At 39.2% G+C, this 25,577-nt stretch overlaps 1 protein-coding gene across 2 annotated transcripts in view; it reads right to left on the bottom strand.

The window, feature by feature from the left end:
* BASP1 (brain abundant membrane attached signal protein 1) overlaps nt 1–25,577 on the bottom strand; it is a 78,161-nt gene that overhangs the window by 22,147 nt on the left and 30,437 nt on the right. The window contains exon 2 of one of the 2 annotated variants that reach the window (XM_081323250.1): nt 8,184–8,324. The exons of the other annotated variant lie outside the window; for it this stretch is intronic. The gene's annotated coding sequence lies outside the window, so the exon portion shown is untranslated. The remainder of the gene's footprint in view (nt 1–8,183; nt 8,325–25,577) is intronic. 2 annotated transcript variants of the gene reach the window in all.

The following is a 25,577-nucleotide window of genomic DNA, read 5'->3' as shown; positions in this document are numbered from 1 at the left end:
TTCCATCATATGACTATTCCTTTTTTCTTTTCTTTTTTTGCCATTCTTATCCACAATTCGTGTATTGATCTCTGATATTTGGACTGGTTAATACTGATATTTAATACTGATGTTTTTATTAACTTCAACTTAAGTTTTTAATGAACTGAAATGGCTGATGACTCCATGGTGAAGCTGTGAAAACATGACTTTCATGATTAAGCAAGCCCACAAGTGTAACTGTGGTACAATCATATCCTATTCATATTTATTCTTCAGCAAACTGATAAAAGCTCGTATCCATATGTAAGTGCACAGAAATGGTCTCTGTCAATTTTATCCTGCTTCCTCATTAAATCCATGGACAGACAAGAATCGCTCTTAACTTCTCTTGTACAGGTAGTCCTTGACTTACAACAATTTATTTAGTGACCGTTCAAAGTTACAACAGGATTGAAAAAGTGACTTATGACTGTTTTTCACACTTATGACCATTGCAACATTCCCATGGTCACACAACCAAAATTCAGATACTAGGGAACTGACTCATATTTATGACGGTTGCAGTGTCCGGGGGTCATGTGATCGCCTGTGACCTTCTGATGAACAAAGTCAATGGGGAAGCCAAATTCACTTAACAACCATGATACTAATTTAACAACTTCAGTGATTCACTTAACAACTGTGGAAGGAAAAGTGGTAAAATGGGTGCAAAAACTCACTTAACAAATCTTTCACTTAACAACAGAAATGTTGGCCTCAATTATGGTCCTAAGCCAAGGACTACCTGTATTCAATACCAGGTAGCAAGAAAAATAACTGTACTAGCAGAAAACAGTTCCTGGCATGTTGGATTCCCATCAGTGCAAAAGGGTTTTTTAAAAAACATATTGCAAGGCCTAATAAGGTAAAGATTGCTCCATATTTCTAGGACTGATCCTGCTTCTCTACAGTCTGCATTACCATTTAATTTGCCAGAGAGTTAAACTGAATCACCACCGCTTAAATTGTTTCTTGCTGTTGCTATCCATTATTAATAATCACTCTTGTATGTTTGCTATCCACTTAACAGCCTCTGCATCATACAAAAATATTCACCAATTTATTATATTTTATCCCAGCCTTCTTGATTAGTGTATGCAGTTCCCATGCCCCAATTTATCTGCATAGCTATCTTACAAGTAACCAAGTGAGCTTCATTAATGAAGTAAATGTAGAATCCAGGCGACCTAATTAAATTGTCATCCCCATACTGATTTCCACACAGAGAGATAAGGAGCGCTGCCCTTATTTCATGACATACAAATGGCATGCAGACATCAATGGAAGACTTTCTGAGGGGAAAAAAAGAACATGGAAGCAGGGGCCTAAATAGAGCCTCCCCAAAATATGAAACATTGGGCAAAATTAGCATTTAGTTTTCAAATGAGGCTCTTGACAATTCAGTTGTTTTGTTCGGTTATGGCATAATGTTTCTCAGCTATCAACTCTCCATTTTTACATGGGACACTAAAGTCAGGAATCCAACCTAGCGTTCTGCTATGTGAAGCCTTTGCACACCACTAAAATATGCTGAATTAATCTTATAGGCCATTCTCTTGTACTGGACTACGGGGTTTAGCCAAATATCACAAAAAATTATTTAATTATCAACCTCCTCAATCCAAATAAAAATTAGGCTTATTACGTGTACCAGCAAATGTATTCCAAACTTCTTTTAAGATCAATATTTTTTCTCTAATTGAATATGCTTAGTCCAACAGGGTATTATGCAATAACAACACAGTGCAGCAATATGGAGGACCACCCTTGTCTTTGCTGAAACGTCTTAGAGCTGAGTTTAGACGTTTCATTCTGCTGTCTGTGCAACAGAAAATTTTTATCAGAGCTTGTTTACCTTGTCTAGATTTGACCTACTTTGTCTGACTTTGCCAGCTGTAACATAACCTTATCTATTTTTATTAGATGTTACCATCCCTGAGTTGAGACTATGAGATATTACCAGCTTTCCAAGAGACAGTTTTCCAAGGTAGGTTATTAAATCTTCTAGGACTGAAGCCTCTATTCCCAGGAATTCATATAAGATTGTATCAAACTGGAATGTTGGAACACAGATTGGAAATAGGATGATTGCATGGATTTATTGCTTCATAAGCCCTTTATGTCGTGGGGCTCATTCTGTAGCCTAGAATGAGCTATGAAATGATCATCTTCTTTTCCCCATGGCAGCAAACACTGGGTACAAAAAAGTCCTTAATTCATATCTGTAGGACTGTATTATCTAAAACTTATGTTAATAACCGGACAAATTTTATAAGTTCACTAAGAATGTGCAATCTCACATAATCCTTCCGTAATATACAATAGATTCTTAAGGACAGATTTTTCTTCTCAAATTTAAAAAAAATACTATCCATTACTTTAAATGTTTTATGGGAGAATTGCTTATTATAGATCTGTGGCAGCATCACAAATTCTAGGGCCAGATGTGTTTTGATTGGCAGAGTGTGTTTACATTTGCTTATAGTAGCTTCTCATTAAGAGTAAAGCAAGAGTGTAATAAATCCCAAGAGCTAAGCAGAAGAGAAAAGAAAAATTTACATTTAAAATTCAGAATGAATCACATACGCTGGCTATCTGCCTAAGTCAAACAAGGCATAACATCTGTCTCTCACTGATGTTTATCTCATAGCTTGCATAGTGTGAGATAGGATCCCTATACTTTGCAGATCAAAGCTCCCTCCAGGACAGAACCGATGATAAGGTTTCTACATTCCTGAAATCACATTCATCACAACTTACTTTCCAAGAATGATACGTCACTTTGATGAAAGGATGAGTTTGTTACAATGCTTTCCTTAGCCAGGGCATCAGCAGTGTGGTATGTGCCACCCCTCAATTAATTACCATGGGGAAAAATTAACCATGCTGGAGGGTAGGCCATATAGCTAAGGAGTCTTTAGCAAAATGAATGGCATAACTCTAAAGCTGTGTTGTCACTTTATTTCATTTACATCACCCAGATCACTTAGAGATAATCTTTGGGTGCAGGCTTGCATTACTGCTTACCATCTACTAATGGGCTTTTTAATGATTAAATTATGCTACTGACTGGGCAAATGTTACAGCATCATGAAGGGTTATCTTATGATACTTTTGCGCCTAGATGCCTTCTTACAAAATCCCTTAGAATTACAAGTTGGCGGAGACGCTGAGCATTGTCACAATTCCCCACTCTGACATTAACTTCTAGATGAGAGATTAACTATCATACTAGCAGAACTGTGGCTACCCGTCTCCTTTGTAGGGGAAAATGCAAAGGAAGTGTACCCACAGTTGAATCTGCTTGTTGTGCCAGTGTTCTTTATTCCTTATCTGCATACCATTGAAGCATCAGGCACTGAACAGTTCATAGCAATACAATTCATCAAATTCATCCCACAAATCCAAGCCATAAAATCCATTGTCTAGTAAAACCACAGTTAATGTCAACATCCAAAACACATGAACTATAAAGGCTGCCCAGAATAACATTAGTATTCTGAATAAAATTCTGATAAAAATTCAGATGCTTGAGAGTAGCCGCATCCCAGGGTCATGTGATCAGCTTCTGACAGGCAAAGTCAATCAGAAAGCCAGATTCACTTAACAACCATGTTACTAACTTAACAACTGCAGTGATTCGCTTCATAACTATAGCAAGAAAGATAAAAAATGAGGCAAAACTCACTTAACAAATGTCTTGCTTAGCTGCATAATTTTGGGCTCAATCGTGGTCGTATGTGGAGGACTACTTGTATTTGTTATTTTCAGATTTAAATAGTTGCCAAGCCAGAAAAAGAGAATGCTGGGTAGACTGGAGTTTGGTTTAATGCAGTAAAGCTCTTGTCTTGAGTCACAGCACACACTAGCTCTGACAACCCAAATCCATAACCCATGACAGCCAAAAGCACTCCAACAATTTTCTTTACATGTAATTTTTTTCAGAGCAAAAACCAATTAAAAGAATATACACTAAGCAGTCAAAGAGAAGTAGGGTTTTTTCCCCCTTCTGTTACAAAAGTCATAATTCTTCAATAAGACTAAAATCACTAATGCTTGAAAATCAAGCATTTTCACAATTCTCAATATGGTGAGAAGAACCCTCTTTACACATTTAAGTCAGCCTTCCTCAAATGGACGCACTTCCAGATGTACTGGGACTAGAACTTCCATCATTCACAGCCAACATTTGTATTCATGATTCTGGTACACCTTGTTTAGATTGCTCGCTTTGCATTCCTCATTAAAATAACCTATTTTAAAATAAACTGCCCCACATACAAAACCGTGTAAATTGTTAAATCATTGCCTCAAGAATAACAAAAATAACAGAGTTGGAAGGGTTCTTTGAGGTCTTCTAGTCCAACCCCCTGCTCAAGCAGGAGAATCTATACCATTTCAGACAAATGGTTGTCAAGTCTCTTTTTAAAAGGCTCCAGTGATGAAGTTTCATAATATTTTGTTACATTCTTTCTCTTTGCACTTAGGATAAATGAATGTCAAATGCTCCTCTTTATTATTTTTTTCTTAGAGCTGTGTAAGAAGAGTAATTCCTTGACAGAAGAGCTTAGAAGCTACTTTAGCAGGCAAGTGGGCTAGAATCTGTCAGGAAGCCAATAAACCAACAGCAGCCATTCCTAATTCATTTTCGGAGAATCTCTGGGAAGGAGGGGATTTGTCATGGAGGAAAGTACTCCTGTATCCAAATCATTCCTGGAGGTTTGCCATTCATGCCGAGTTCTTGTATATACTGGAAACCAACATAATCCACAGCTTTCTTTTGCATTCAAGGATTCACTTATGCATGATATCCCATTATAGCTAATTTTTTAATGCCAGATTTTCTTCTAGGTTATGACTAAAACGATGGATTTTGCTTACACCAACAGAAGAAAAGAACACGCTCCTCCTGAAGGCTCAGAAACCCAGCCAGAGTTTCTTGCTTGTTTTGAAATGAGTTAATTTGAGAATCAAGTATCCAACTGCAACCAATGGAGTATAAAATCTATTCTATTCTATTCTATTCTATTCTATTCTATTCTATTCTATTCTATTCTATTCTATTCTATTCTATTCTGTATGACTTGGTCTTTGTTATTTTAGGCACTAGGTATTGAATGCCACTCGTATGAAACAGTTTACAAACAAATATAGGTCACAGAAGAGAACTTGAAATGCCTGGTAAAATATGTGTATTTTTTTAAAATAAAAAATAAAAAAATAAAAATAAAAAGTATTGAAGGATTATGAATAGTAGGAATAACATGGTTTTCTGCATGGTATTTGGTTGCCCTTTGCTGTTCACAGCACAGTATAACAAGGCAGAACTTTCTCTTCCAATCCAAACAAGGTTTATTTCCCATTCCATTTCTGAGTTTCAAGTATTACTATTGCTTGCTCTCCATTCTATTTCCAGTGTGCTTGCACAATGGAAAGTGTACTTACACATACTCATATAACTAGTGTGCATGGGTGATGTGTTCAACTGAATTGAAAAAAGACATTTTGAACTGGTTTCATTCTACCCTATTATTATACTGTAACGCTCTTCTAAAATTTATTTATTTATTTATTTAATTTAATTTTTATACCGCCCTTCTCCCGAAGGACTCAGGGCGGTGTACAGGGCAATACAATAAAATACAATATATATAAAATTAAAAGAAATATTAAATACAACAGCCCAATTCAATAGATTAATACAAAGCGTTAAAATACCCCTAAACCCATCAGAGCAGGCCGGCTTGTTCAAATAAATATGTTTTTAGGTCACGTCGGAAGGAGCGAAGGTCGGGAGCCGTCCGGAGCTCCACCGGTAAACGGTTCCAAAGGTCTGGCGCGCCCACAGAGAACACCCTCCCCCTGGGGGCCGCCAGTTGACACTCTTTGACCGACGGCACCCTAAGGAGGCCCTCTCTGTGGGAGCGCACTGGATGAAGGGAAGTTGATGCCGGCAGCAGGTACTCCCGTAAGTAACCCGGACCCATGCCATTTAGGGCTTTATAGGTCATAACCAGCACCTTGAATCTTACCCGGAGGACAACCGGAAGCCAATGCAGCTCACGGAGTAGAGGTATTACATGGGAGTATCGGGAAGCCCCCACCACCACTCGCGCGGCTGCATTCTGCACCAGCTGGAGCCTCCGAGTAGTCCTCAAGGGCAGCCCCATGTAGAGAGCATTGCAGTAGTCCAAACGGGAGGTCACAAGTGCATGAGTGACTGTGCGCAAGGCATCCCGGTCTAGATAGGGCCGCAACTGACGCACCAGGCGAACCTGGTGTGCTTAATAAGTCTCTTGGAGGAATAAAAATATTGTTGCAAGTTAACAAATACCTGTGGTTACAGTGATATAATAAATTATGAACTGGACAGGAATAAGATGGCCTAGAATAGCAGAATGGATAACAGACCAAATAGTATTACAACAAAGCTAAATATAGACTAATATTTGATACATCTCTCTTGTTTGGGACTCTTAACAGTCTGACAAGCAGGCTGAATGAGACTGAGAGCGGAGGAAAAGATTAAATCAGAAAACCGTATTGTCACACATGCACTCGTAATATACAGATACTATATTACTGACTGGGTTGAAATGATGCTTAAACAGATGAATCTGGCCTGATCTAGCCAACTGGACCAATAGAAAGCTGATCTTCTGACAGATGAAACTCTTCAAAGAACTTCAAGGCATTGTTTACCTTAAAGAATCTTTATTTGAGTAGCACAGCATCGGCACTAACATAATCGATGCCAAAAACTGAGTTCCCTTCCCCTGAACACATAGTATTAAAGCACAATTCCCTCCTCCAGTTAACTGTCATAAATCACATTCCCCAATTAGTTTGAAACCCGGGCTTCTCCTCAGTTCTCCAGCCCGGCCAATTCTTATCATCTCTTATTTCAAGAACCTTGGTTCTCATCACACTAGGTTCAGTGTTATTATGTCTAGCTAGACTCTCATGCACATTCTCCCCTCCTCCCCAGCGTCATCTAAGTCTAAAAGCAAAAAGAAGAAAATGGTTGCATCTCCATCTGTTGTCAATGCAAAAACATCTGATGTTAGCAAGCATGGACAGCAAAGGTACAGAGATCCCAGGGAAGCTTGCAACAGGCAAACTGGAGATTCTAAGAAGTATTATGTGCCAGCAAGTCAGTATCAAGTCTTAGCAACCACACAAATAGATTTTGTCCATGATCATCTGTCCCTAACTAAGTCCTTCTTCCAATGGCACACCCATCATTAGTGGAGCTGATTCTGGTCTTCTCCTTTTCCTCTTTTCCTTCCATCTTTCCCAGCATCAGGGCATTCTCTAAACAGCTAGATCTTCTCGTAATGTGCACTAAATAAGATAATTTCAACCTCGTCATTTGTCTCAAGTGAGAACTTTGGGTTGATTTGTTTGATGATCCATTGTTTGTTTCCTTGGCTGTCCTGGTATTCTCCGGTGCTTTCTCCAACACCAAATTTCAAAAGTGTCAATACTCATCTTACCCTGCTCCCTACCCTATCCCTAAACAACAGTATAAAAATATGAGTGTGCTTTTAGATTTTTTTTCTTCTGGAACTCCAAATGCTCAGAGGTATGAAAACATCTGTTTCAAATATTGCCTTCTGTATATGGCAAATAATTGGATGCAATATTAAAAATTTCAGCCAAGACATATAGGGAATCCAGCAATGTCTATGGCGATTCTTAGTCTTCCTCAATGAAAAAAGTCCCATTTGCCTTTTGAAAAATCGTCTTACTGAGAATCCAGCAATGATATGAACAGTAAAAAATAAAGTGATTCTGACTACATCTGTTTTATCAGAGCTGACAATAATAAAAGGATATGAAACGTTATAGTCACATAGTGACACAAACCTAGTGGAACAGAAACTTAAGCATCAGACAATGGACAATTGATACATCCTTTCAAAGCATGGAATGGTATGATTAATACTGATGCAAACATGACCCCCCCCCAAAAAAAAAACTAGATAATTCCTAAAAACTCACTCCGAATTTTAAATGTATGATTTTTAAACTGAAGTTAACTTATTAGACACAGCTCAGATTTCAGTTCAGGACACAAGAATCTCTTGTATTCATTTCTGCTTAGTTTTCCATTGGCATTATCAGCAGTTCATGAATCATAAAAAATTAAATGTAAATACCAGCTGGAGGGGATATGATATTGTGAGGTTTTCAGTGGTTCAGGTTTCCTTGATTTTTCAGTGGTTCCAATTTCCTTAAGCCACTTTAACTCTGATGTGCTTGAAAAACTAATTCCATTGAGCTTGGATACCATGAAACATCTGGATAATAATTACAAAAATACAGAAATAGAAGCAAATGATTATATGTACTTAACCACAAAGCAAAGTATACAATGGACTCTTACATTTTTCAGCCATCCTCTGAGCTGAGACCCATCTGAAATTAGATCATCTGAAGTGACCATACACTGATTCATATTAGTAATTTAACCTACAAAATGGCTCTGCTGAATTCTTTCAAGCCTGTGATTAGGTCATTTACTAGCCAAGATACAAATAATAAATTCCCTTCAATCTGTATCATGTGGAACAGCTTTTTTCAACCCTGTATTCTCCAGCTGTGGGCTAGAATAGTTTTCCTGTTTAAGACATAATACTTTAAGTTTTCTGCATTCTATAGATGGCTTCATGTGATCCTCTCCCACACTTTTACAAAACAGTAAAAGGACAAAAGATCACATGTATAGTTTTGTGTCTCATTGCTGATGTGCATTTTGGTTAAATTCCTCCAGCAGCTGCTTGTTTAGCAACATCTACTGCAGCAACTTTGAACAACGTATATTGAAGATATATTGTAAGAGGATGATCACAGAGAGGCCACAAATAGGGCATGAGGTGAGCAGCTAGTAACTAGAACATGCCACAAGCTGCTGTTGATCAGCAGCCATTATTGGTAATAGACCATTGATAGTCTGTTTTTTCATAATTTATGTAATTACCTTTAATACTTCCCAAGATCTTGAGCAAAGAATTTTCTTCCAGTCATTTAAATAGAAGTAATGTATCTTCTAGGTCCTCCTATTTGCAGAGAACTCCTCAATAGTATCTGACCTAGCTCAGAAATCTTTCTTTCCTTATGTTTTGTATGCCATTAAGGATAGGGAAGCCCTAAACAAAAGGAGACATCCCTTACTCTGTCCTCTACTACAGGGCTTTTCAAACTTTTCACTCATTGTACCACTTTTAGGATATGGCAACATCCGAGTACCACCAGTTGCCTAGCTCCAGCCATCTCTTGCTTAGGCTTGTGCGTTGCTGCCACCAGTTCAGCTCATTCCTTTCCTCCACTACCACTTTGCTAGGATGGTCACGTACCACCTGCCAGGTGGTACCCGTACCACTGGTTGAAAAGCCCTGCTTTACTAGAGTCACAGAATGGCCTTGGGCTAATTAATACTATTAATTCGATTCTGAATCTGAAAACAAGAAGCATATGGACCTGTCTCATAGTTCTGCTGGGGAGATGAACAAGGTTAAGGATTATAAATGAAAAAGACATAGGAAGTATACATCATAATTTCTTTATAGATTGAAACACTGCTCAACTCTGCATCTTATGAACTCCAAACATGAATTTGTTGAAGTCTCTGAAAGAATGAAATGCCTCTGAAAGCAGAATTAGGCCAAAAAGTAAGTCCTCTGTATGCTCAAATCTGTTCTGAGTTTCTAAATTTAAAGTTAATCCTCTTTCAAACAAAGTATTTTAAAGAAAAAGAAAAAAAGCAGGATTGCATGAACCTTCCAATCTTGTAAACGCACCTTGGGCTGCATTTTTCAAAGTCTATAGAAAAACTGTACTAATGCCAATCCAAGATTTATATTTTTCCTTTCACAAATGGCAGTAAACTGGATTAAAGTAACCCCACAAAAATCAGATAAGGAAGTGAGAAGGGAAGCACTAAGAGTAGAATGACATTCTTGTGGTTTCTGAACATGATAGATTGGAGCGTAGTGTTGGCCTACTTCAGAGGAGGAGGAAGGCTAGGAGGGAATGAGATTCTGATTGGTCCATTTCTTTCCTATCTCCATCTTCTACTCCAAGTCAGGATGCAAGAGGAAAAGGTAGAGATACGGGCTCTGCTATTTAATTTACCACAGGAAAGTGCCTGCAGTGATTTCAGAACACTCTTTTTAATGTGGAGGGAAAGGTGCCAAGACCTAGACAAAACAAAACATGGTTGTAGCTTAGCTGAACAGCATATGCTCTCTGTCTGTGTGGCTTCATTTGGCTATGGACACTTTGGTTCAAGAATCAATTTTATTCCACAAGAAGTGGCAGAGCCAGACACTGAAATGACTATAATGCCTAGCAGAATACAGAAGATGACAGTCTAAAGATGAAGATTCATATGAGATATTAGGAAAAACTTAAGAGCTGCCAATCAGGGAAATATAATAATGAAGTGGCTTCTTCCCCTTCATTGGAGACTTTCAAACAGAAAATGGATAGTCATCTATCAGAGATGGTGCCATGAATCCTGCAATGTGCAGGGCCTGTATAACCTCTTAGGTCAATTACAACCCTATGATTCTACGAGTATGAATTGTGCAATTTATTTATATGCTGGTTAAAGAAAACTCCCCAAACTCCCACTGCCACTTGATTTTCAAATCATTACCTAGCTGGCTGCCTTACATGGTTACCTGAACATTGGCTAATTTAAAGCATTGGTGGAAATTTAGCATAAGTCAAAGAATTCCTGCTTCTAGCGCAAACCATCTGAGCACCCTTAGTATCTTTGAGATTGTCTATTTTATCTCTACTTGATACAGGAATCTTGGTTCCTCTATTAACATCCCAAAGAAACTGAGCCGTTCTGCCTCCTCCTCTGGGATCTTCTGCCCGGGTCCTGACCAAACCTCCCCACAGGTCCCAGGCTGAGGAATAGAATAGAATAGAATAGAATAGAATAGAATAGAATAGAATAGAATAGAATAGAATAGAATAGAATAGAATAGAATAGAATAGAATAGAATAGAATAGAATAGAATAGAATAGAATAGAATAGAATAGAATAGAATAGAATAGAATATAGAATATAGAATATAGAATATAGAATATAGAATATAGAATATAGAATATAGAATAGAATCTGGAAGGGACCTTGGAGATCTTCTAATCCAGCCCCTCCCCCACTCAAGCAGGAGAACCTATCCCTGATGTTTCTCTTCATATTTTGAAATTAAATGGCAGATTCTTTTGTCTGGTCACAGCTTCAAAGCTACATTATCATACTCTTTGTTCTGAATCCTATAACAACCCCTTGAGGCAAGGTACTATTTGTCCTGTTTTTCTGCTTGGCACCAGCATGTTTGTGAATTTTATTCAGCTTTAAGATTACTTGGTCTTCAAAACAATTCTTTTGACCCCTACTTTATACATTTTGTGCTCTGTGTGCTTTTCTCATATTTCCAGAGCCACGGTCCACGTTTTTTCCCCTCTGACTTTTCTGTATGGTTTGCTTATAGAGATCCACTAATACACAAACACCAAAGCTATGCCTTTTGGCACAAAATCCAGTTCCATGCATAATACCATGGAGGTTGCCTGCTTCTAATTCTGGTGCTCTGGAAAGGACTTAAATCTGAGCCTGAACAAAAAAAAAAAAATTTCCAGAGATCATGCAGGATATTTAGAGCACCTCAGAAAGATGCCATCAAAGGTTCTTCTGCAAGTACAACCCTTTAGCAACCTCCGAGTCTGTTTAAACCAACTTGTTGGAAGCCCCAGTGAGACTTCAGTCAAACCTTCCAACTCTACAAATAACTTTAGTGTCAGTCCTGCAAATGGATATATGTTCATCCAAAGACTCTGTACAACAGTATTCTTCAGTTTGTCTAAATGTCTGGAAGATTTTTTTTCCCCACTCTTTGAAAATCATGACTGAAGACTGAGAGACTACAGGGTAGGCTCTGCTTGTGGTGAGTGTCTGAATTCTCATGTAAATGTGTTCTTTTATGTTCTCTTTAGTCTAAATCAATATTTTTCTCCTTTTCTATGTTATGCCTTTGTTTTCTGCCTTGCCACTTTCTTCTACTGATTATCTGACAAGTGCTAACTTTTCCAATATTTCCTTTTTTATTGAATGCTTACACACACACACACACCACGTATATATGATTTTCTTTGTTTACTTCACTGATTTTAGTTGCCACCTGACTTCCAGGTGTCTCTGGGAGGCTTACATTTTAAAAGTACAAATAGTAAGAGTGAAAAGGGGGGGGGAAATGCACACTGTATAGCTAGTAAAAAGCAAAACCAGCACATCACCAGAAAAAGACAACAGATGCTCGACAAGGTTCCTTAACCCCAGCTGTGGCAGCAAAGCTAGAGGCTTTTGGAACGGCTGCAGAGTGGAAGCCATATGGGATGGTCCTGTTTATCATCTGTTTGGATAAGTGGCATGACATCGGGAGAGGCTCTCCCCAGCCTCCAATTGCAATCCAAGTAAAAGCCAATCATCCAGGCCATGGAGGAGATAAGAAGCTATCACTTTCTCTCTCATACTGCATGGAGAAAAACCCCTCCACGCAGATCAAGCATTGCCAGATCTTCCTGAATAGGACCCCTTGGCTAACACAGTAGGAATCACTCCTATCTGACTTGCTTGGAGAAACTTCAGTTGTCAAGCAAGGTGCCAGGCTTATTCACAGAATCATCCCCACAAGGCAAACAAACAAAATTTCGCAGGTGCTACAAGGGAAATGTTGAAAAAGTAATCGTAGCTGTCTATCATTATCCCCTTTAATGTTAAATGTCTGCTTATTAGCCAATTCATATAAAGCCTTTGTGCCCTGATACAAAGGCAGGAAGCTTAAGTCTGTAGTCCTTTTAAGGAGGAGAACTTTGAACTCCTATCTGAAAAGTCCAGGCCTGTTCTCTGGTTGTCACTGCAATGAAATAGAATCAATTCAAAATTTGTCTTAGCAGAAACAAAGGTGAACTAATAGGGCTGTCCAAAGATTAATAGGATCATTTTTACAAAAAGCTAAGGCAAACAATACCTGCTGAGACATCCTTTTTACATTGTCAAAATAAAAAAGAACTGTGCTAATCCAGACTCCCTGCCTTACGTACATACTGAAAAGCAACTGCAGGCAGACGCTCAAGCTTTTATTTATTTTGAAATAACAGTTTGCTATTAAAAAGGAAACAAAAATGTGAATAGCGGGCAGATATGCACAAAACCTATCACAGTTGTGAAAGTTTGTAGTAAAAAAATTGAGTATAATTGTGTGCAAAAAGTTTTGCTCATTACATTTGAGCACCCTCCAAATTACAAGTAGATGTAGAAATTAAGGCACACAGCCAGAACTGGGGGGGGGGAGAGGAGAAAGAGGAACATGTGATATCAGACGTGACAAAGTCAGCTAACATGAAAAGGTACTGTAGTTCTATTTTATATCTGGTCTTCTTAAGCATCAACCAGTTCAGTTATGCAGCATTGGTTACAAACAGAATATACATATATACATACACATACACACACACACACACACACACACACACACATATGTTTTCTGAGGTTTTCGCGGGTGTTTGTATGTGGATCTTTGGTCATTCGGGTTTTTTCCCACGTAGAATTGAAGGTGTAAGACCAACGTTTTGACGGAATCCCATCCGTCATCCTCAGGCTGGTGGCTTTAGCTTCCTTCTTCTGGAAGGAGAAGAAGGAAGCTAAAGCCACCAGCCTGAGGATGACGGATGGGATTCCGTCGAAACGTTGGTCTTACACCTTCAATTCTACGTGGGAAAAAACCTGAATGACCAAAGATCCATATATATATATATATATATATATATATATATATATACACACACACACACACACACACACACACTTCTCCCAGAAGAACGAAGCTGAAGCCACCAGCCTGAGGATGACGGATGAGATTTCATCGAAACGTTGCTCTTACACCTTCAATTCTACGTGGGGAAAAACCCGAATGACCAAAGATCCACATACAAACAACCGCGAAAACCTCAGAAAATATATATATATATCCTCTTTGGAAAGGAATGTCCCCCTTGATGGTCATCAATTCAGGCAGTTTGCTTGCTTAAGGGGACTGCCATTCTATCTCCTTGTCCATATTCTGAGCCCCAACAAGGGAAAGGAAAAAACCCATCAACACTTTCAGTATATCAGTGCTGGAGGTGAAGGCATATTTTGCAACAACAAGAAAGCAATCGAGAGATTTGAGGTACTGAGCTGTCATAGGGCAGAAGAAGACCAGTAAGACACAATATAAATAGGCACTTTCCTTATGGCACGGTTTGCTGTGAAAAGCTTTGGAAGAAAAGTAACATCTCGAATGCTGACCTTTCACTTTAGTTTGGAAATTATATCATGAGGACAATCAGAGTTTTCCTGTTCTGGTCATAAAATTCTGGCCAGAGGACTGGAATGTGTGGAATGTATTCCAAAGTAAAGCACCCTAGGGAGAAATCCTAAATGCAACTATTACTGCTAGTGGATAGCTGGGAGCAGAGAGTAGCATTACCTTACATTCCAAGCATTCTGATGCCAGAGCATTAATTGATTGCCACATTAGCTGACACAGGATCAGCCTAAGGCCAAGGGCCTTTTAAATGGAAAATTTAATAGGAGGGAGAAAAGAGATTTTTAAAAGAGTGATAAGTGCAAAATGGGATTTATTGACAATAAAGTAAAACCCTACACCTTTTGAGCTACAATAAGCTCAGTCAGAAAATCTTTTACAGGAGCTGTGCTTTTGAGCATAAGCTTCTTTGAATTAAATATCCCTCCGTAAAGAGCTTATCCGAGCTTTGAATGAGTTGGGTTCCTGCTTTGTGAATAAATTCCAGTTTGCACCAAGTTTCTTTTGATCTGTACTGATTGGGTGTTTCATGCATACAGTGCTACGGATCAAAACAAAACATCTCCACAATAAAATATTACTAAATTATTTCAGCTTGGTCATCTTAAGTTTTTTCAGGCTATTTCCTGGCATGCAAATTAAATAATTCGCTCAAGTCTCTTCTTTCTTCTTCTTCTCCTTCTCCTTCTCCTTCTTCTTCTTCTTTTTTTTTTTTTTTTGCAGGGGGGGTGGGGGTTTCCTAAGCAAAAAAAATTCCTGGGACAACAACATTCATTTTCCATTTTACTTTTAAATGGTGCAAAGCCAAAAACCCGTTTGAAAATTATTGCCTGATTAATTTATAAAGCAGGAATAAGATTCATGTTTTGTATCAAAAAGTGAATACAGTAGGGAGGAGAGCAAACTGATCCATTCTTTGCTTCTTCTTATTGCATTTGACCACTTTGAAAGTCTTTTATTTCTTTGAAAAGGAGTCTGGCTAGAGAAACCAGACAGCAAAATGAACCTCACACCAAATATATGACTAAAATGTGAAGCACATATCCCAAAATGTTGTTTTGTTCCAAATCTGATGAGCTATATGGCATGTAGCTTGGTATTAAATAAACGTTGTTAAACAAATAACTGTTAAGGGATAGAGGGAAGAAAATATGTCATTCGGATCACTGGGAAAGGGGGGCATTAAATCTTTATCCAAAGTCAGGTCACAATTAGAATCAAGACTCATGCAAAAAAGTGGGGTCTTTTTTCCTTTCACCATATTCTTGTCCCCCACTGCGATGCAGGATTATTTCAATCCCTAATCCACCACTCCACAAACATGTATGCATGTATGTATGTGCTGCCATCTCTCAGAATTCAGCGCTGAACATTGTTCAGCATATTAGCATTGGTTAATTGGTTTAAGCAGGACAGGATGCCAGTGAACTAAAATTAAGCTTCTAAAGTTTCGGCTATACTGATTTAAGTTTACAAAAACCACCTACCAAACAAAAGTGCAGCTGAAGTTTACACTTGACAGAAAAAGAGGAACTTTAAAAAAACCCGAAAGTGTCCATAAAAGGAAATTTGATCCACCGCTTGCCTGCCTGCACAAATTTGACCCTAGCTCTTCAATTCATATAGCTTCAACAAGTAAGTGCAGAGGGTATGTGGCAGTTCTTATACTTCTACTGAACAAAAGGCCGGTCCAAGTATTCACTTTACCTGCTTACACATGAACAGACGGCATTAGCCATCTGGCCCCCTGACCTTCCATGCCCCAGTCTCACCCAAATGTTTAAACATTTGAAAACAAAAGCTGACAAACCACACTGCAGCTGCTGCTGGTTTTCTGAGCTGTCTAAGAGAAAATGCATTCCAAATGCACCGTGAGAATTGTGGGAAAGTAGTCTAGGGGTAACAGCAGGAACATGGCTAGAGACTTTGGAATAGAACATCTGGCAGTAGTTAGAAGGGATCCAATGGTATACATTTAGGATTTGGGGGCTATGGAAGGGGGGGTTGTGTCTTTTTTTTAAAAAAAAAAACAGACTCTAAGCCTTTGACCAGGAAGTCCGAAACTGAGTCCATTCTTCATGGTTTGTCTTGTATCCAAGGTTGTATAAAGCAGAGGTCCCTGACCTTTTGGGCACCAGGGACCGGTTATGTGGAGAGAGGTTTTTTCCACAGACCGGAAAGTGCGTGGGTTTTGTCTGCTGCCAGCATCCCACAGATGGGGCTTTGCTTGTTTGTGTGGACCGGTTGCTGGCATGCCGCGGCCCGGTACTGGTCCACGGACCAGGGGTTCGGGGGCCCTGGTATAAAGCACTTCATTGCAAAAATGTGTAGGAATCTTCCATCTTCATCCGCTTAATGACCAAATAATTTTATTTGTATAATACAAAAATGCATTTACTATATTATATGATTTTATGCATATAAATATAGATATGTTTGGTGCGGCTGTTTCTCTCAAGCCTGCAGAAGCAGGTGTGTGTGTGTGTGAGAGAGAGAGAGAGAGTGTGTGTGTGTGTGTGTATCTACCAAGTCAATTTTCACAAATCCTATACATTCAATCAATCAATCAGAAGAGAGCTGTAAGGGACCTTGGAGGACTTCTAGTCCAACCCCCTCAAGGAGGAGACCGTATACAATTAGAGACAAGTGGCTGTCCAGTCTCTTCTTAAAAACTTCGGTGATAAAGCACTCACAACTTCTGAAGGCGATTCGTTCCACTGGTTAATTGTTCTCACTCTTAGGAAGTTCTTCTTAATTCCACTTTGCTTCTCTCCTTAATTAGTTTCCCTCCATTGTTTCTTGTCCTGCCTTCTGGTGCTTTGGAAAATAAGCTGACCCCCTCTTCTTTGAGGCAGCCCCTCAAATACTGTAATACTGCTATCCTGTCACCCCTAATCCTTCTTTTCTCTAGACTAGCCATACCCAGTTCCTGCAACCATCCTTCATGTTTTAGTCTGCAGGCCTTTAATCACCCTAGTTGCTCTTCTCCACAAACATAATTTCTTGACACAATTGTGGGGTAAACGTTGCTTTCCATATTAAAGGTTTTTGGTGTAAGCCGTATAACCTCATTGTAATCTGGTTGCAATTTTGACCATCAAGAATAAATGGAAATATTTGCCAGAGGCAAGGCAAGACTTCCCTCCCCACAACCTGAGCATTTACAAAGTAATGGAAATGTCAGGATGCTGGAGAACTTCCTTTCCTTTCCCTTCCCTTTCCTCCCCTCCTCTCCTCTTCCTTTCCTTCCCTTTTCTTCCTCTCCTCCCCTCCCCTCCCCTCCCTTCCCCACATATGCACACCCCCATATCCAGATTTCTGCAACTGCTTGAAAGACTTTGAGGCCAAAACAGTGACTAACCAGACAAAGCCTCTCTCTTTCTAGTCTATATTTTTATAGACTAGACAAGATAACTGGATCTCATTTTCTAGAAATAAAAAAAAATGGAAACTTTAAAAGATATGCCAACTATCCCAAAAACAATACGGTATGTTGCCAGTGTGGATACTTATCTAAAACATAGTTAGCTTGCCATACACAGAGTTGTCATAAATAATCTTGTAGGACAGCACACTCTGCCTAGGACCAGCCCTGTCTTTTCCTGGAACATTTTGAAGCATTTTTCCCCATAGCGCGCTACTTGGTAACCAGTTTAAAATACCTAAAACAATAGTGAATGGGAGCACTGTCACTAAAATGTGCCAGTCATAAGAACAAAGTGCCAGCGAGCTGAATTATGACTTGCACTATGTAAAATAACCTAAGTACATAATTTGTATTGTCTGTGCAATAAATGATACAAGCAATATATCACTGTCCCCCCCCTCCCACCCCTGCTTGGCTCTCCCAGAAATGCCAATGAGTTTGGATGAAAGCTAATACTACACAACCAACATGAGGTATAGTAGCTCCTGAAGAAAAATGGAAAATAAGTCTGTGGGAGCTCTCTGAATAAGTACATGGACCATTCATAAGACACAGTTTTATGGCTGAACCCTTGGATGCTAAGATGATACCAGTGAGGATGGGGGGGGTTTCCCTCCAAATTAAGGTACCACCCTCTCACTCGCAGAATGACTCTGGGCAATTTACAGCATACAAGATGCTTTGCTATATAAGATGAACTAGCTTCAACACAGTTAGTCAAAACCTACCTAGCATATTTTGAACACTGGAAACCTGAGCCTACAGATGTATCTTTCACTAATGTACGTGGTTGGATATTATATTACTTATTATTATTATTATTATTATTATTATTATTATTATTATTATTATTATTTATTTATTTATTTATTTATTTATTTATTTATTTATTTATTAGATTTCTATACCGCCCTATTCCCGAAGGACTCAGGGCGCTTTACAGGACAAAATAAAAACAGATAAAACAGTACAAAAATTAAGATAACGTTAAAATTAAAATAGGATTAAATAACAATAGCCCAAATTTAAAATTTGAATTTAAAATTTAAAAATTTAAAACCCCTCAGTCCAGGCCAGATAAATCAAACAACCAGGTTTTTAGGTCCCAGCGAAACGAACGAAGGTCGGGGGCAGTCCGGAGTTCCACAGGCAGGTCATTCCACAGGGCAGGCACGCCCACAGAGAACGCCCTCCCCCTGGGGATCACCCGCTGGCACTCACTGACCGGCAGCACCCTAAGGAGGCCCTCCCTGTGGAAGCGCACAGGACGATGGGAGATTGATGCTGGCAGCAGGTGCTCCCTAAGATAACCCGGACCCATGCCATTTAGGGCTTTACAGGTCATTACCAGCACCTTGAATCTAACCCAGAGGGCAACCAGAAGCCAATGCAGCTCGCGGAGAAGAGGTGTTACATGGGAGTATCGGGACACTCCCATCACAACTCGCGCGGCCGCATTCTGCACCAGCTGAAGCCTCCGAGTGGTCCTCAAGGGCAGCCCCATGTAGAGAGCATTGCAGTAGTCTAACCGGGAGGTCACGAGTGCATGAGTGACTGTGCATAGGGCATCTCGGTCCAGATAGTGTCACAACTGGCGCACCAGGCGAACCTGGGCAAAAGCCCCCCTGGCCACGGCTCCTATATGATCTTCCAAAGTGAGCCGTGAATCCAGGAGGACGCCCAAGTTGCGAGCCCTATCAATGGGGGGGTAACACTTTACCCCCCATAGTTAAAGATGGACAAAACTGGTTCATCCGATATGCCGGTATGCACAGGCACTCAGTCTTGGTGGGATTGAGTTGAAGCCTGTTCCTCCCCATCCAAACCCAGACCGCCTCTAGGCAACGGGACATCACGTCGAGGGCATCACTGGGTTGGTTATATCATTCTGTACGTTGAATGACAGCTTCAGTTCCTTCTTTTCCTCATGGCAAGATGGTCATTGAAATACACGTTAATATATATATATATATATATATATATATATATATATATATATATATATATATATATATATATATATATATATATATATATATATATAGTTTTAAAAATGACCTTTTTATATACACATACAGAGTTTCAGATCCTGGCACGCAGATCTACTTGGCCACCATAAAAATGGTAGACAGCAGCTGATACATTTAAAAATGCAGAAGGCGGTATGTAACATAAAACAGATCTCTACTGTTTGAAAAATATGGCTTGCTTATTATTACATTTGCAAAGCAGGGTATTTGCCCTGCAACTGTTGGAACTAAATGATCCATGTGAAGTGACACATAGCTTTGGCTAAACTATCCACTTTGAAAATGCCTGAACTGGTTGGACATGTACCTATTTTCAGTTCAAGCTTAAAAGTAATCCCACAGATTTTGTTGTGTTTTTTTTTTAAAAAAAAATGAGACTTGAAAAATTTCACCATTGTTCAAGATGCCAACAAAGCCACAATTAGGGCTGATGGAAATAATGAGATGGCAGAGTCTGGAAACAAACTTATTTGAACTTGTAGCACATTCCAGATCAGGATTGTTAGTTCTAATTCCACTAGCCCTGAGAATGGTTCATTATAAGAAAAGAGATTCCACAGCTTCATTTGTGATACAAGATTTAAGAAAAGTCGGGTTCATCATTCAACCATTGGCTAAGGCAGCATCTGGCTTGATTCCACCAGAATATTTTAACCAAACACATCCCTGTTAAGGCTGAAAACTGGTCAGACAAGGTGATCTTGCAACACCTTTTTCACAAGATTAATTTCTTCTATTCTTGAGAGTCGATTATTAATACTGTAACAGGGGTTTTGTTTTTACAGCAGCCGGGCAACCTCAATGATTGAAATATAAATTACTGGAGGAAAATGATAAATTCATCAGCACCTCACTGAATCATATGTTATGAGTGGAAGAATTCACTAGTTTTATTTATTAAACTAATTTATATAGCGGATTCTGAGCAGTACACAAAAATATGTGTTTCAGTGGGTTAGGATGCTGAGCTTGTCGATCGGAAGGTCGGCAGTTTGGCGGGTCGAATCCCGAGTGCCGCGTAACAGAGTGAGCACCTGTTACTCGTCCCAGCTTCTGCCAACCTAGCAGTTCGAAAGCACGTAAAAATGCAAGTAGAAAAATAGGGACCACTCCGGTGGGAAGGTAACAGCGTTCCGTGCGCCTTTGGCGTCTAGTCATGCCGGCCACATGACCACGGAGACGTCCTCGGACAAGCGCTGGCTCTTCGGCTTTGAAACGGAGATGAGCACCAGCCCCTAGAGTCAGAAATGACTAGCACGCATGTGCGGGGGAACCTTTACCTTTTTATACCACTGTAGTTTCTAAAAGCCCTTTTCCCACCAAAATCAGGAATCAAGCTGCTTTTAACAAAATTATTATTATTATTATTATTATTATTATTATTATTATTATTATTATTATTATTATTATTATTATTATTTGGGGGGAGGGGTGATGAACATCACAAACCCATTTCAGGTGTCCATTTAATTGAGGATAGCTTGTTTTTCCTTCTAGAAAATTCAAAATTAAAATAAAACCTGCCCACTTCTTATTTACTTCAGAAATATATTTCAATTCAGCTTATTTTAGGCTGCTTTCTTTTTCTCTTTTTTTTAAAAAAAAAGGGTCTTTAATGGCAACCTGAACTGCAAGTTTTGGCAGGCAGAAGTTCTGCCTATACTATTCTGTCTTTTGAAACCTTTCCAGAGTGTGAGTTTTATTACGTGTCCTGAATCAAACAGAGAAAGTACTTCCTTGGATTATTGTTATCGGTTTCTGGCAGATTGTGAAGAAGTATGTGATTAGGGTTGTCAATCATTGTGAAGGGGGGATACAAGACCAGGTGTTGAGTGTGTGAGATTAGTGAAGTATAAAGGTTAAAATTTTGGATTAATTCCCAGAATATTTTGAATAGACATATTTACGAGGTCATAGCGAACATGTTTGACTATTGTGCCCATATGCTCATTAAGAAGCTGAAAAACAACATACACTACGTTGCTGTATCTCTGCAAAATTCATGTGTACCTCTGTTCCATAATCTCTATTAAGCTGAAATAAAAAGCTACCATCTTTTAAAATAAAGGGAAAAAAACTGAAAATGGATGTGCAGTTGCTTCCAAAGAACAGCTTGTAAAACACAAGAGTCACTATCTTTTCGGGCAGAGACACCATTGGAGAATATTATTCAATGGACTTCACATGCAAAACACTAACGGAAAATACCTGTGTAGTTTATGCTGAGATCTCTCACAATGTTGTCAAAATTCCTAAGGTTTTGCATTAAGATTTAATAATAATAATAATAATAATAATAATAATAATAATAATAATAATAATAATAATAATAATAATAATAATATGATGGTGATGGTGATGATGATGATGATGATGATGTTGGAAGAGACCTTTGTAGGTCATCTAGTCCAACCCCCTGCTCAGGCAGGAAACCCTATACCATTTCAGGCAAATGGCTGTCCAGTCTCTTCTTAAAAACTTCCAGTGTTGGAGCATTCACCACTTCTGGAGGCAGGTTGTTCCACTGGTTAATTGTTCTGTCAGAAAAATTCTCCTTAGTTCTAGGTAGCCTCTCTCTTTGGTTAGTTTCCACCCATTGCTTCTTGTCCTGCTTTCAGGTGCTTTGGAGAATAGCTTGACTCCCTCTTCTTTGTGGCAGCCCCTGAGATATTGGAACACTGCTATCATGTCACCCCTCACCCTTCTCTTCATTAAACTAGAGCAGGGGTCTTCAAACTTGGCCCTTTTATGACTTGTGGACTTCAACTCCCAGAATTCCTCAGCCAGACACACTGCCTGATGAATTCTGGGTGTTGAAGTCCACAAGTCATAAAAGAGCCAAGTTTGAAGACCCCTGAACTAGACATTCCCAATTCCAGCAACTGTTACTTATATGTTTTAGCCTCCAGACCCCTAATCATCTTTGTTGCTCTTCTCTGTACTCTTTCTAGAGTCTCAACATCTTTTTTACATCGTGGTGACCAAAACTGGATGCAGTATTCCAAGTGTGGCCTTACCAAGGCATTGTAAAGTGGTATTAACACTTCACGTGATCTTGATTCTATCCCTCTGTTAATGCAGCCTAGCACTGTGTTGGCTTTTTTGGCAGCTGCAGCACACTGCTGGCTCATATTTAAGTGATTGTCCACTAGGACTCCAAGATCCCTCTCACAGTTGCTACTATTGAGCATGGTACCACCTATACTATACCTGTGCATTTGGTTTTTCTTGCCTAAATGCAGAACCTTGCTTTTTCACCATTGAATTTCATTTTATTAAGATAGCGCCCAATGTTCAAGTCTGTCCAGATCCTTCTGTATCTTAAGCCTATTTCAGCATTCCTTCAAAAGATTTCAAGAGATTTGGATCCAAGGCTTTGGTGAAATTGCCAACATCTTAGAAAATCTGACAATCTTGCAAGATGTCAACAGTTTTATTTTATTAATTGTGTTGATAAAAATGGGAGCATGGTGGCTCACGTGCTTAGGATGCTGAGCTGACAAGCAGCATGCCTGCATTCGAGACCCAAGTGCTGCTGTGGGGTGGGGTGAGCTTGTGTCCTACACCCCAACTCCTGCTGGGGACATGAAAGGAGTCCCCAGCTGGAGGTCCCCGGGCAACAGTGATGTTACCAGCTAATCCTTTCAAGCCAAAGGGGCCTTGGTGCTCCTGACAGAGAGTATGATGTGATTTTTAAATATATTTATTTTGCATTTCAGTTTGATTTGGAGATTGCAAGTGTTATTTTGAGAAGGCTATAAATTCCAGGGACCTTTAGGGGCCCTTTTATTTATCTTTGATCAAATTATGCTGGCAGAAAAATGATGACTTCCATTGCAAAAGCAGTAACACCTCCTATGTAAATAGTCTACGTTGCATGGAGAATGAGAGAGACTGGCAGCCAGAAAGGCTCCAGTCAGACCACTGCAGGACTATCCCCTCCCAACTGGCCAAGGGCTTCTCTTCCTCCATGGCTACTTCTGGTTTAGGTTCTGGGAAAAGCCTCATCCAGCAGCTATTTTTGTTTGTTTATCTAAGGCAAGGGTAGGCAACCTTGGCTCTTTTATGACTCGTGGACTTCATGCTGGCTCAGGAATTCTGGGAGTTGAAGTCCACGAGTCATAAAAGAGCCAAGGTTGCCTACCCCTGATCTAAGGGAATGCAGCTAGTCCTTGACTTACAACAGTTCATTTAGTGACCATTCTAAGTTACAAAAGCGCTAAAGAAAGTGACTTAGGATTGTTTTCCACACGACCATTGCAGTCACGTGATCAGAATTCAGAGCCTTGGCAAATTACTCATATTTATGACGGTTGCAGCGTCCTGGAGTCATATGATCACCTTTTGCAATCTTCTTGCAAGCAAAATCAATGGGGAAGCCAAATTCCCTTAACAACCAAGATTCCCTTAACTAACCAAGTTAGTTGTTATTAACTTAACAACCGGAGTGATTCACTCGACAACTGTGGCAAGAAAAGATGCAAAATGGGGCAAAATTCACTTAACAACTGTCTCGCTTAGCAACAGAAATTTTGGATTTTTAAGAGAAAGATAAAGTTTACCCCACAATTATTTTTATTGGGTGTTATTACAGATTGTGATACTAAAGAAATTAACTTGATGTTGAATTTGATAACAGCTGCAAAGTTATTGGTAGGGCAATATTGGAAGAAGGATTGCCTGCCTACTATAGAGGAATGGACACTTAAAGTGTCAAATTTAGCAGAAATGGCTAAGATTTCTGCTTATTTGAAGGATCATTCACAAGAAAGATACATTTCGGTTTGGAGAAGATGGATAGATTATATTCAGAAAAAATATGGAACTAAAAAGTTTCATTTAGCTTATGAGTAAATTTTAGTTTGTTATAATTTATTATACTGGAAATTTTTCTTTTTTTTTAATTATTAGTTTTAATTATACGGTATTATTATTGTATTAGTATAAGTTGGATACTTTTAGATTGTTTGTAATTATGTTATAGGCGGGTTAAAGTGCATTATGTATTTGGTTATTTATATAGTTGGTTAATGTTAGTTAGATTATGATTATTATATATTTGTAACCCTGTAATCAGCTTTGGGAAGTGGGGGAGGGGGAGGGGGGGTTTAGGGGTGGGTTGGGGATGGGATAATATTGTAACTTTTATAAAACTTTTCAATAAAAAGAAAGAAATTTTGGGGCTCAATTGTGGTGATAAGTCAAGGACTACCTGTTATCAACCTTGTGGAAAACATTACAGATGTTCCAAGTTCTGGTTTAAAAAAAGGGGGGGCTACTGCCCTAAACTGCAACCAAACACTGACAGCTCCTCCAGCAACTCCTCTCACAGCGCCTGCATTCTCCTCATCTGAGCACACCGATTCACTACACTATCCATCTAAATGAAAATATCAAGTGATCCATGTCTCAGACCCAGAGAGCTATTTGCGCCTTTCAATTATTTATTTTTTACATTTATATGTTGGCCTGATTACCAGGGCGGTTTATAAATTGGTAAAAATATTTAAAAACGAGAGGGAACAAATGCCAAAAGAAGAATAAAGATGGCAGCAAGGAAAAAAGGGGGCGGGGCTTAAACCACACTCACCACAGGACCAGTCAAATAGTCAGATCTTTAAGACCCGTCAAAACACCAGTAGCGTGGATTTTGTTCAAATGGGGGGAAATCTCATCGGAGAGGACAGGCACTGCTACAGAGAGAAGGTGCAC

Source organism: Vipera berus (assembly GCF_964194415.1).
Source record: "Vipera berus genome assembly, chromosome: 3".
NCBI lineage: Eukaryota > Metazoa > Chordata > Lepidosauria > Squamata > Viperidae > Vipera > Vipera berus.
The sequence above is the reverse complement of the archived record's forward strand: the minus strand, read 5'-3'. Positions and strand labels throughout refer to the sequence as shown.